Consider the following 10,627-nt stretch of genomic DNA (forward strand, 5'->3'; position numbering starts at 1 on the left):
GTCCCCCTTGCCTGCCTCCACTCTTGTCAGTTTTCTCCCAGGGCATCCACCCAAAGTGTTAAAAAGTCTTCTTCAATTTCCTCTGGAAAACTTAAATACTTGAACTTTATCTGACTGGTGGAATATGCCCTAGAAGCTCTTAATGAACTTTGGTCTGAAAAATAGTCAAAAGATATTATTAATATTTGCAGTGATTTATGAATGAACATCCCAGGACAAATTTCAGTCGTTATAGAATTAAGTCTATTAATGACTAAGTGAAATGGGTTTCTTCTAGCAGTCAGTACTTTGGTACATGATCTCTTATTGGTCATCATGTGGAGATGCTCCTGGATTCTCTGGAACTCTCAAACATGCCCTGAGATTGATGGGGGCAAGAGCTCAGACTGTTACCCAGGAGGCAGAGATACTGCCCAGGCTGTTTCATGAAAGCCTCGTCATCATAAAATCACCTGTTTATCTCCAAGGCAATTAAGAAGGTATCAAATTTTGCCACAGCTCACAAAATAGAATATATGGTTCCTGGGGCGTTTAGGAGTCCAAGTGTCATACAAATGTTAGCTATTATTGTTCTCAAACCAAATCTTTCATTAGTTCGAGTCCATCTGCCAAGAACCAAATCTCCCATGAAATCCCACCAAGGACAGCTATTTCAAGTTCAAAAACTGTGTTCTAAGGCCATCTTTAATCAGTCTCTCTAATGCATGCATTGCCAGTATGTGCATTAGGACTGTGGAGGTACCTCAAGTACTGGTGGCTTAGTGATTTGGCATGGTCCCTTGCCATAGAACCAACCAAGCTTTCCTGCTATTCTTGGCCATTAATTCAACTTTTAAAAATGCTTTTTGTTCAGTTATTTTGGTCATGTCCAACTCTTCATGACCCCATTTGGGATTTTCATGGTAAAGATACTGGAGTGTATTGCCATTTTCTTCTCCAGCTCATTTTACAGATGAGGAAACTAAGGCCAACAGGGTGAAGTGGTTTATCCAGGGTTACATAGCTGGTAAGTGTCTGAGGCCAGATATGAACTCAGGAAAGTCTTCCTGACTCCAGGATTAGCATTCTATCCATGGTACCACCTAGCTACCACCTTAAGAAAAATACTTCTTAAACCCTGTTATGGCCTTGGAGCCAGGAGATCTGGACCCAAAAGTTTGTACTGACAGTATGATCGTGAGCAGGACATCTTTCCTCTATAAGCTTGAGTTTTCTCATCTACAAATTAAGAGTAAATGAAACTTGCTTAGCAGGTTGTGATGAGGAAAGGACTTTGTAGACTTCCCTGGGTCAACTAGGTAGGTCTTCACCACTAGATTGTTCATATGGGGTGAGATGACCAAAATGGTTGGCACATAGTGGGCACATAAGAGATGTTCTTGGTAGATTGAGGTAAGGTATTGATTCCTTTGGTCCCTCCACTCCTATAATTCATCCTCTAATCCAGTGATTCCCAAAGTGGGCGCTACCACCCCCAGGTGGATGCTGCAGCGATCCAGGGAAGCAGTGATGGCCACAGGTGCATTTATCTTTCCTAGTAATTGCTATTAAAATTAAAACATTTAATTTCCAGGGGGCTAAGTACTATTTTTTCTGGAAGGGGGGCAGCAGGCCAAAAAAAGTTTGGGAACCACTGTTTTAATCCATCATTTTATTCTTCCAGAAGTCACCTTTTAAGGAGAGACCTAGGCCATTCATGCTTATTTCGTTCCTCTCTCACCTTGTCCCTTTTCAGCTTCCTTTTATATCTTGTCTTCCTCCAAGAGAATGTAAGCTCTGGTTCTGAAATCAGAGGATCTGTGTTCAAATTCTAGCTCTGCCCCTTTTCACCTAGGTGACCTTGTCCAGCTCACTTGACTTTCTATTGTCTTCTGTAAAATGAGAGGATTGACTGAATTTCCCAAGGTCACACAGCTACTAAGTGTCAGAGGCAAAATCTTCCTTACTCCAATTCTCCATCCTCCATCCCACTACTCCTTGCTGCCTATCAGAAGAAAATATAACAAGTTTATAGTTCCCAGGGTCAAGTTTCATCAACACAATAAGAAATTTTGTTCCAACAACTCTTGGCAAACTAACAACATTCCTCATTGTCACTGGACCCTCAGGCCTCATAAAAAAAGTTGTTGAATTCTGTTGGAGAAGACCAAGTTGCAGCCTGTCATGTTCATCGTTGAGGATAAATTTGGGAAGTTCCAATAGCAGAGAAAAGATAATGATATTCTTTTATTCCTCAGGGAAAGTGTAGGCCCATTTCAGAGACAGGTTTAGTACCCTAGAGGGGATGAAGGGACTGGAAGAGATGATAGGACACCACAGCCAAAAAAAAAACCTGAAAAACTTTGAAAGTAGGAGGAAAGATACTGACAAATCAGAAATCTTACTTTTTGACCACACTTATCTGGTTTCATAGTTCAGTAAAATCCACATCGGATTTGAAAAATATTAGGCTACTTTGTGATTAATATTGTTGTGGGTCTTTTGAGACGATTTTTCTCAAAAGCAAATTTTTCCTACATCCACTGTGTTACACTGACCATCTATAAATGAGTTACAAGTCAGAACTGGCCTAAATGCAACTTAAAGAGTCTGCATTTTTCAAAAATTGGAAGGCACTGGAATCCTCCTATTTTTGAAGTTAACAACTCATTCCTGTACTTTTTCCTTGTTGGGGATAGTGGACATGGAGAGCAGGCAAGATATTAATATACAACAGCATATAGGGAAGAAAGTAAGGAAAGAAATGCTTTTATTGAGCACTATTTGCCAAACACTGTGCTAAAGACTTTGTAAATTTTATGTCAAATGGTGTCAAGAAAACAAGCCCGTCCTAAGACTGTCTATATACTTTAATGCCTTGAAAATTATAGGCAGTGTTAATATTCAACATAGTAAGAGGACTTTGCAATTCCCTTAAATTAATAATTTTTGTACCATGGGTTTTAATGTACAACATGGAGTCTGTCTTTATTTATATTAAGCACCAAATCCTTCATGTGTCCCAAGCAATTGCAGTCATGTTACTATTGCTTCCCAAATTCTGAAAATATTAGTGGCTTACCCAAAGAAGAGACAAATGAATATACCTCCCATAATTATTTGCAGACGTAGGTTACTGTTTAGTTGTTTTTCGGTTAGGACAAACTCATTGTGACCTCATTTGGGGTTTTCTTGGCTAAGATATTGATGTGGTTTGCCATTTCTTTCTCCATTGTGGAGGTGTGAGACTATGGATATAGAACATTGTATACACTATCAGCCTTGGTTGATGTGTTGCTTAGTTTTGCTGAGCTTTTTTCTCTCTGTCTCTGTCTGTCTGTCTGTCTGTCTGTCTGTCTTTCTATCTCCTCTCTGTCTCTTGTCTCTTGTTTCAAGAGATGGCAATTGCTGGGGGTAGGAGGAAAGAAACATATATATATATATATATATATACACATATATGTAGAAGTGAAAGTTATGTAAAAACAAGAGTTATCAATAAAAACAAAAAGAAATAAAATATTCCTGGCCATGTTGTGATTACTATCATATATGAAAATATTTGAAAAATATCCCACAATGCCCTTGTCATGTAATAAAGTGATGTTTTTATGTAGTTTAAAAGTGGAATTTAAAGAAATATAACAGTTTGGAAATATTTACATTTGCTATTCTATGCTATTTGGCAAATATGCCCTTGACAAGTGACAGAGACTTTTTTACTCAGCTTAAAAACAGAGCTATTTTAAAGAAATAAAACCATATGCAAATATTAACATTTTCAGGTCTTCACTACTTTGATTAAAACAGTTCATCTTGATCTGCAAGGTTGAAAAGATTGGAGAAAGGCCGAAACTATATGATAAAATATCTTTTTTTTTTTTAAACAAGTATAACAACTGGTTGAACTTCATAAATCAAGAGAAATGTCTCAAAATGAAATAAAATTTCATTATTTAACCCAGCAATCAATACTCATAGGAGCTTTAGCAGCTCATTAGTGTAGCCTTGTAGAGAGAAATGAATAATTAGAAAAGTTATGTCAGTGTTTAGTTATGTGACTTTGAGTTAAGTTAATGAGCTTCTCAGATCTCCTTTCCCTTATCTGTAAAATTGAGATACCAGTATTGATTCAAGGCCGGAATGTGATAGAGAAAAGCAAAAGGATGAGTCAACTTAGTCTAACCCAAAGAGAGTTTGGGGTCTGATCTGTGATTTCATTGACAAAAGGAGACTCCGGGTGAGGAGACTCTTTGTTGCACTTGTTCAACAACTTCTAGTCTTAGAAGAGTTGCCCAGGGACACTGAGTGACTTGCCCAGGGTCACATAGTCATTCTGTATCAGAGGCAGGGCTTGAACCTTCCTAACTCTGAGGTCAGTTCTCTATTCACTGTGCCAAGATTACCTTTTCATAGTAACCACACAAAGAAAACAAGCCAATTAATTGATTAATATGACTTTTTTAGAGGATTTTAAATTACTGATTTAATTAAATTATTACTTAATTAATTATATCAGCCAGCCAACCAACCAATTAATTAAGTGGGCTTAAATTAATTGAATTATTCATGTTATTGATTGATTAAATTACACAAGGAGTCAAAACCCAGATTCTGGTTCTAGTTCTGCTAATTAGCATCCATGGGACCATGAGCCAATAATTGCCTTGGTGAGCTTGCTTCCCCATCTTTGAAACTGGGATTATACTAGTTTCTTTGTTTGGCAAAAAAGAGATGGTACATAAAAATGATGGAATGCTATAAAATGTTTTGTATTTATTCCTATGTTATTATTATTATCTTTGTGATATAAAAAAGATAGGGAACTAAACCCTTGACAAAATACACTTTAAAAAAATGAATGAATGAATGAATGAATGAATTTTAGTTTTTATTTTGAATATTTTCCCATAGTTACATATTTCATGTTCTTTCCTTCTCCCCCAAACCCCCCTAACTCCCCTTAGCCGACACACAATTCCACTGGGTTTTACATGTATCATTGATCAAGACCTAATTCCATATTATTGATAGTTGGACTAGAGTTATTGTTTAGTGTCTACATCCCCAATAATATCCCCATCAGCCCATGTGTTCAAGCAGTTGTTTTTCTTCTGTGTTTCTCCTTCCACAGTTCTTCCTCTGAATGTGGCTAGTTTTCTCTTTCTTTCTTTCTTTCTTTCTAAGATACTGAAGTGGTTTGCCATTTCCTTTTCCAGTGGACAGAGGCAAACAGAGGCTAAGAGACTGGTCATACAGCTAGTAGATGTCTGAGGTTAGATTTGAATTTAGGGCTTCCTGACTGCAGCACAGCTCTTTATCCACCTGAACCACTTATCTGCCTTAAAAAAAAATACACAGCACTATGTAAACATCAAGTTACCCAAGAGCTACACAATTGCCTTGTATCTGGGTAGAGTAAACACATTGTTTGACCATTGGTTCATTGAACTTTGAATAGTGCTGATAATGAGTCTGAGGATGATTTAAGTCCAAAATCTTGTGACAAAGCTCCTGTATTAAATAAGGAGGTTGGATGGTACAGTGGAAAGAGCAGTAGCTCTGCAGTTAGAAAATCTAGGTTCAAACCCCATCTTTGACAACTCTCTATCTTTGTGCTCATAGACAAACCACTTAATCTCTATGGACCTTGTTTTTCCTCATCTGTAAAGTGGGGGGATAAGACTAGATGGCTCCTGGGATCCTAATTAGCTCTAGAGACAGGAACAGATACTTTCCTTCAGTAATTGTAAAATCTTCTTTAAAGATCATTCTAATTTTTTCATTACCCCCAAAATATAACTAAATTGATTCATGAAAGGCCCATCTATCTCTATTTTATGCACATCTATTTGGCAAATTGGTGGAGTATCTTTAACTTACAAAGATTCATAACAAATCATTTTTTATCAGAATGGGCTGATTTCCAAAAGATTCCCCCTCCTTACTCGGATATTTCCTTAAGAAATGTGTTTTGGTTTAATATCTTCATTCTGGTATTCTGCCCAGAGATCAAATGTTTTTAACCAATGTCAGCAAAATAATTCATTCAAACAAGGACAGACCCAGATCTTGCTCTCAGTTCTTGATTAATTTAGGGAAATCTTCCTTTGTTAACATCTAAGCAAGTGAAAAATGTTAATGTTTTAGACTCATTGCCCTTAAATTCTAGGCTATTCATATTTCAGAAACAGTTCTTTGGCCATGAAAATCCATAAACATAATGTCAGGTTTTCACTTTTAGGCTGCTCCATTGTATAATTTTTTAAAATAGAGAAAGAGAAATAGGAAGAAAACCAAGAAACTGAAATGTAAAAATATTTAATGTAACAGAGTTTCATTTCAAATTCTTAGTTATATAAACCTATGCTTTGATGTATTTGCCAAGATGTTCTAGAATAGGGATTTCTAATCCCTTTGAAGCCATGGAAACTTTTAATATTAAGCACATTTTTAGACTTTGCAATCAGTTGTATAGTTCATAGATTGAGAGCTGGAAGAAATCTTTGAGCCATCTAATTCAACACTCTTACTTTACAGATGAACTAAGGTTCAGAGGGGTTATGTGACTTACTCAAGATACATAGCAAGTATGTTATCAGAGAGAGGATCTGACCCTAAGACTTTCTGACTCCAAGTCCAATAGTTGACCCATTACATCACACTGCTTCTCATATTCTCAAGAGTTGAGTTTTTCTAGTTGGCAGAAACTAGGAAGAGTGAAATGCCTTCTTTGTTATTATAAAGTTATTTTATTTTATGAATTACATGTAATAACAATTTTCCCTATAAGTTTTCTGAAGTGATAAGATCCAAATGGCCTCCCTCCTTCCCTCTCTTCCCTCCTCTTTCCCAGAGATGGCAAGCAATTTGATTTGGCTTTTATAGGTATTATTCTGCAAAACATATTTCCTTATTGTTCATTTTTGTAAGAGGTGAAATATCTTCTTTACTTGCTCTTCATCTATGTCATGCTAGCTAGCTGCGGGGAAATCTCCAAGGCTCTGGGACTTCTTCTCCTATAGTATTTAATTTGGCGATCATATCAGCTTCTATCTATCTATCTATCTATCTATCTATCTATCTATCTATCTATCTCTTTTACTCCCTTAAAATCCTTACCTTCCATCTTAGAATCAATACTGTGTACTGATTCTAGGGCAGAAGAGCAGTAAGGGCTAGGCAATGGGGGTTAGGTGACTTGTCCAGGGTCACAATGTTAGGAAGTGTCTGAGGTCAGATTTGAACCCAGGACCTTCTGTCTCTAAACCTGGCTCTCTATCCACTGAGCCACCTCACTGCCCACAGCCCCTATAGTTTTAATGATCATCACCGTGTAGATGATTTTAGATCCACTTATCCAACCCTAACCTCTTTACCAATCTCTAGCCTCACTTCTCCAACTGCCTATTGGACATCTCAAAATGGTTGTATCACAAACATCTTAATCTTAATGTGATCAAAACTAAACTCATCTTTCTCCCTCCAAAGCTCTCTCCCTAGCTTTCCTATTATGATTGGGGGCACCACTATCCTTTCAGTCACCAAGGCTCAAAATATAGGTGTCATCTTCAATTTCTCACTCATATCTCAATCAATATCCAAATCTTTTTTTTTTTTATAAAATCTCTAGAACTTGATTCCTTCTCCTTTGACACTGTAACTATCCTGTTCAAGCCCTTATCACCTCGCTATTGCAGTAGTCTGCTAGGTGATCTCCTGGCCTCAAGTGTCCCCCACTCCAATCCACTGGATTTGAAACAACCTAAAGAATTGGCCAAAAAATGCCGTAGAGAGCCAAATAAACTTGAATATCAAATATTTGGTACTGGGTAGGGGGAGATAGGAAAAGAGAAGGACAGAGAGAAATAGGGACAAAGGGGGGGGGGACAGAGACAGACAGACAGAGGGAGGAGAGGAGGGAGAGATAGAGATAGAGAGAGGGAGACAGACAGACAGAGACAAACAGACAGGGGGGAGGGAGAGAAAGAGAGAGAGAGAGAGAGAGAGAGAGAGAGAGTCTTTCTAGAGCTCAGACAAGTTTCAGTCTTGCCTCTAATACAGATTAACTGTATGATCTTGGGCAAGACTCTTCACCACTGTGTATCCCCCATATACTGCTAGGACTGTCAGATAATGATCTATGTCTCTGTGTGTGTGTGGGGAGTTTTCACAACAAAAGTTCTTTATATCAATGAAATCACAAGCTTCCCTTCTCTATTCCACCCTTCACAACAAAAGCATTGGAGAGGAAAATTAAGGATGTAGGCATGGAAAAAAATACAAAATTAAATCCTTAAACTATTTGATAATTTAGGTCAAGAGTTCAGATCATTTAATTCTAATTTCATCTTATATGAAAGATGACTTTTTAGGGACATTTAAATGTAATAACATTGTTACGTGTCAGTGTACAGTGATGCCAAATGGATTGGTTTAATCATTAGATCTTTTTCTTACTTTTCCACTATTAGGTAAATATTGCAAAAAAAGGCCTTATGTGCCCCATAAAAGATAGTTGAGAATTTTGGGAGAAGAACTCTGGAGCTGGACAATCACTTTTTAAATGGAGGAGGCAGAGCAGGTCAGCTCAAAGTGGGGCAAGTGGGGAAAAAATCCATTTGTAAAAGTCTCTCATCCAGCTGAGCTGGCCGGCAGCCCAGAATGTGCCCTCTAACCTCAAGAACTGAGAGAACAGGCGAAAAGAGGCCCAAAGTTACCTATCCCAGCCCATGAAGAAGGATTTGGCAGCTATCACCCTCCCTGGAAAGAAATACATCAGGGAGAAAGTTAGGGAGGGATAAGATCATGGTAAAAATCATTAATTATTTGCCCCTGTGATCAGGAGTAGCAAAACAACTTTTAGAAAGAATAATGCTTCTTGGAATTGTTAGTAACAATGAGGATAATATGGGATTGTAGAAAGAGCATCTATACATTTATAGTGGCCATCATCCCTGTAGGAAAAACATTACATTTCCCAGAAAATGGGGAATCAAAAGCTAGGTGGAACAGTGAATAGAGTCAGGAAGACTAAACTTTCTGAGTTCAAATCCAGCCTCAGACATTAGTGGTGGGCAAGTTGCCCTGTTGGCCTCATTTTCCTCACCTATAAGATGAACTGGAGAAGGAAATGGCAAACCACTCTAGTATATTTGCTAAGAATATTCCAAATGGTGTCACAAAGACTCAAGAGTGACTTAAATAACGGGACAACAGCAAAAGTTTTAAGGCAGAAAGCACAGAATGGGGATAGCTAGAAGTGGGGCATGGGGGGGGGGGAATGAAAGAGTCATAAGGTTGGAAAAAAGATGAGTTTTTATGTCATGCCACTGACGCAACAACCAGTGATGGTAAATATGAAGAAAGTGCATCAGAGTGGTAGCAAGACACATAAAGGTGACGTGACCAGCAGGAAGGGACATCATCAATCAGGCTGGTGAGACTTCTTTGCTCATTCTGTTAATGTCCCTATTTGTTTTTCATAATAAAATGTTTTTATAATAAATATGTATTTGTTCAAAATACTTATTGCTGTCTTGGTTGCTTAACAGTTGGGCTGAATGAAATCCCCAGGTTTAGCAGCCGGAGCACTGTGGGACCACCAGGAGAGTTATCCCACATTCAAGGTCAGTCTCTATTTACTCAAAACAGTGGCTCATGATTTCTCCCTTAGGTACTGGATTTTTTTTCTCTAGTAAGCCTGAAGACACAATTAATTCACTTAATTAAATAGCATTGACAATAACTGAAAAGCTTGGCAAGATGATTCTCCTCATAAACACAGGGAATTCTTTCCCACAAATAAATACCCCTCTCAGTAGGGAGAGTGGATACCCATAGGGATATTACATGAGAGGGTGGAAAGGAAACTCATACTTAAATGTTACAGGACTACCCATCTTCTGGTAATGCCATTCAGTAGGTAATAATAATAAATGCCAGGTACTGAGCTAAGCATTTTTAAAATGTCATTTTTTTTTTTTTATAGTTGAGAAAACTAAGGCAAACAGGGCTAAGCTGACTTGCTGAGAGTCAGGCAGTCAGTATTGGAGGTCAGATTTGAACCCAGGACCTGACACTTGAATAGTTCATAGAAATCTTTCCCTTTTGAGAAAAGTACTTTTTCTGCATTTTTCAATACAAAACGGACATAAAGGATCTTAAAAAGACACAGCATAATGCATCTAGATAATCAAAATCCTCCATCACTAAAATATCATACCTCTCTGCTAGTTTTATAATCTGTTACTGGTTTATCTTCTCATCTGTGTGGTTTAGAGCACTGATGGGCAAACTTTTTATTTTTTTATTTTATTTTATTTTTATTTATTTTTAATTTAAAAAAAATTTTTAAATTTAAATTAAAATTTAAATTAAGTTAAATTTATTTTAAATTTTGGCAAACTTTTTAAAGAGGGGGCCAAAGGAAAGGAAATGCTCATCTATCAGTCTGTTTCTAAGGCAAACTCTTTTAAAGTTTCATTGTATTGTATCCTATTCATTGTATTTGTCAGATTAGGAATAATGTAGCTTGGTGGGATAGAACATTTCAAGGGGTTGTATCTGGCACAGAGGCCGTAGTTTGCCCATCACTGGAGAGTATACTTAAATGACAAAATTGCTTCTGTTTAAGCCTCCATTGATT

Source organism: Gracilinanus agilis, chromosome 4, assembly GCF_016433145.1.
Source record: "Gracilinanus agilis isolate LMUSP501 chromosome 4, AgileGrace, whole genome shotgun sequence".
NCBI classification, from domain to species: Eukaryota; Metazoa; Chordata; class Mammalia; order Didelphimorphia; family Didelphidae; genus Gracilinanus; species Gracilinanus agilis.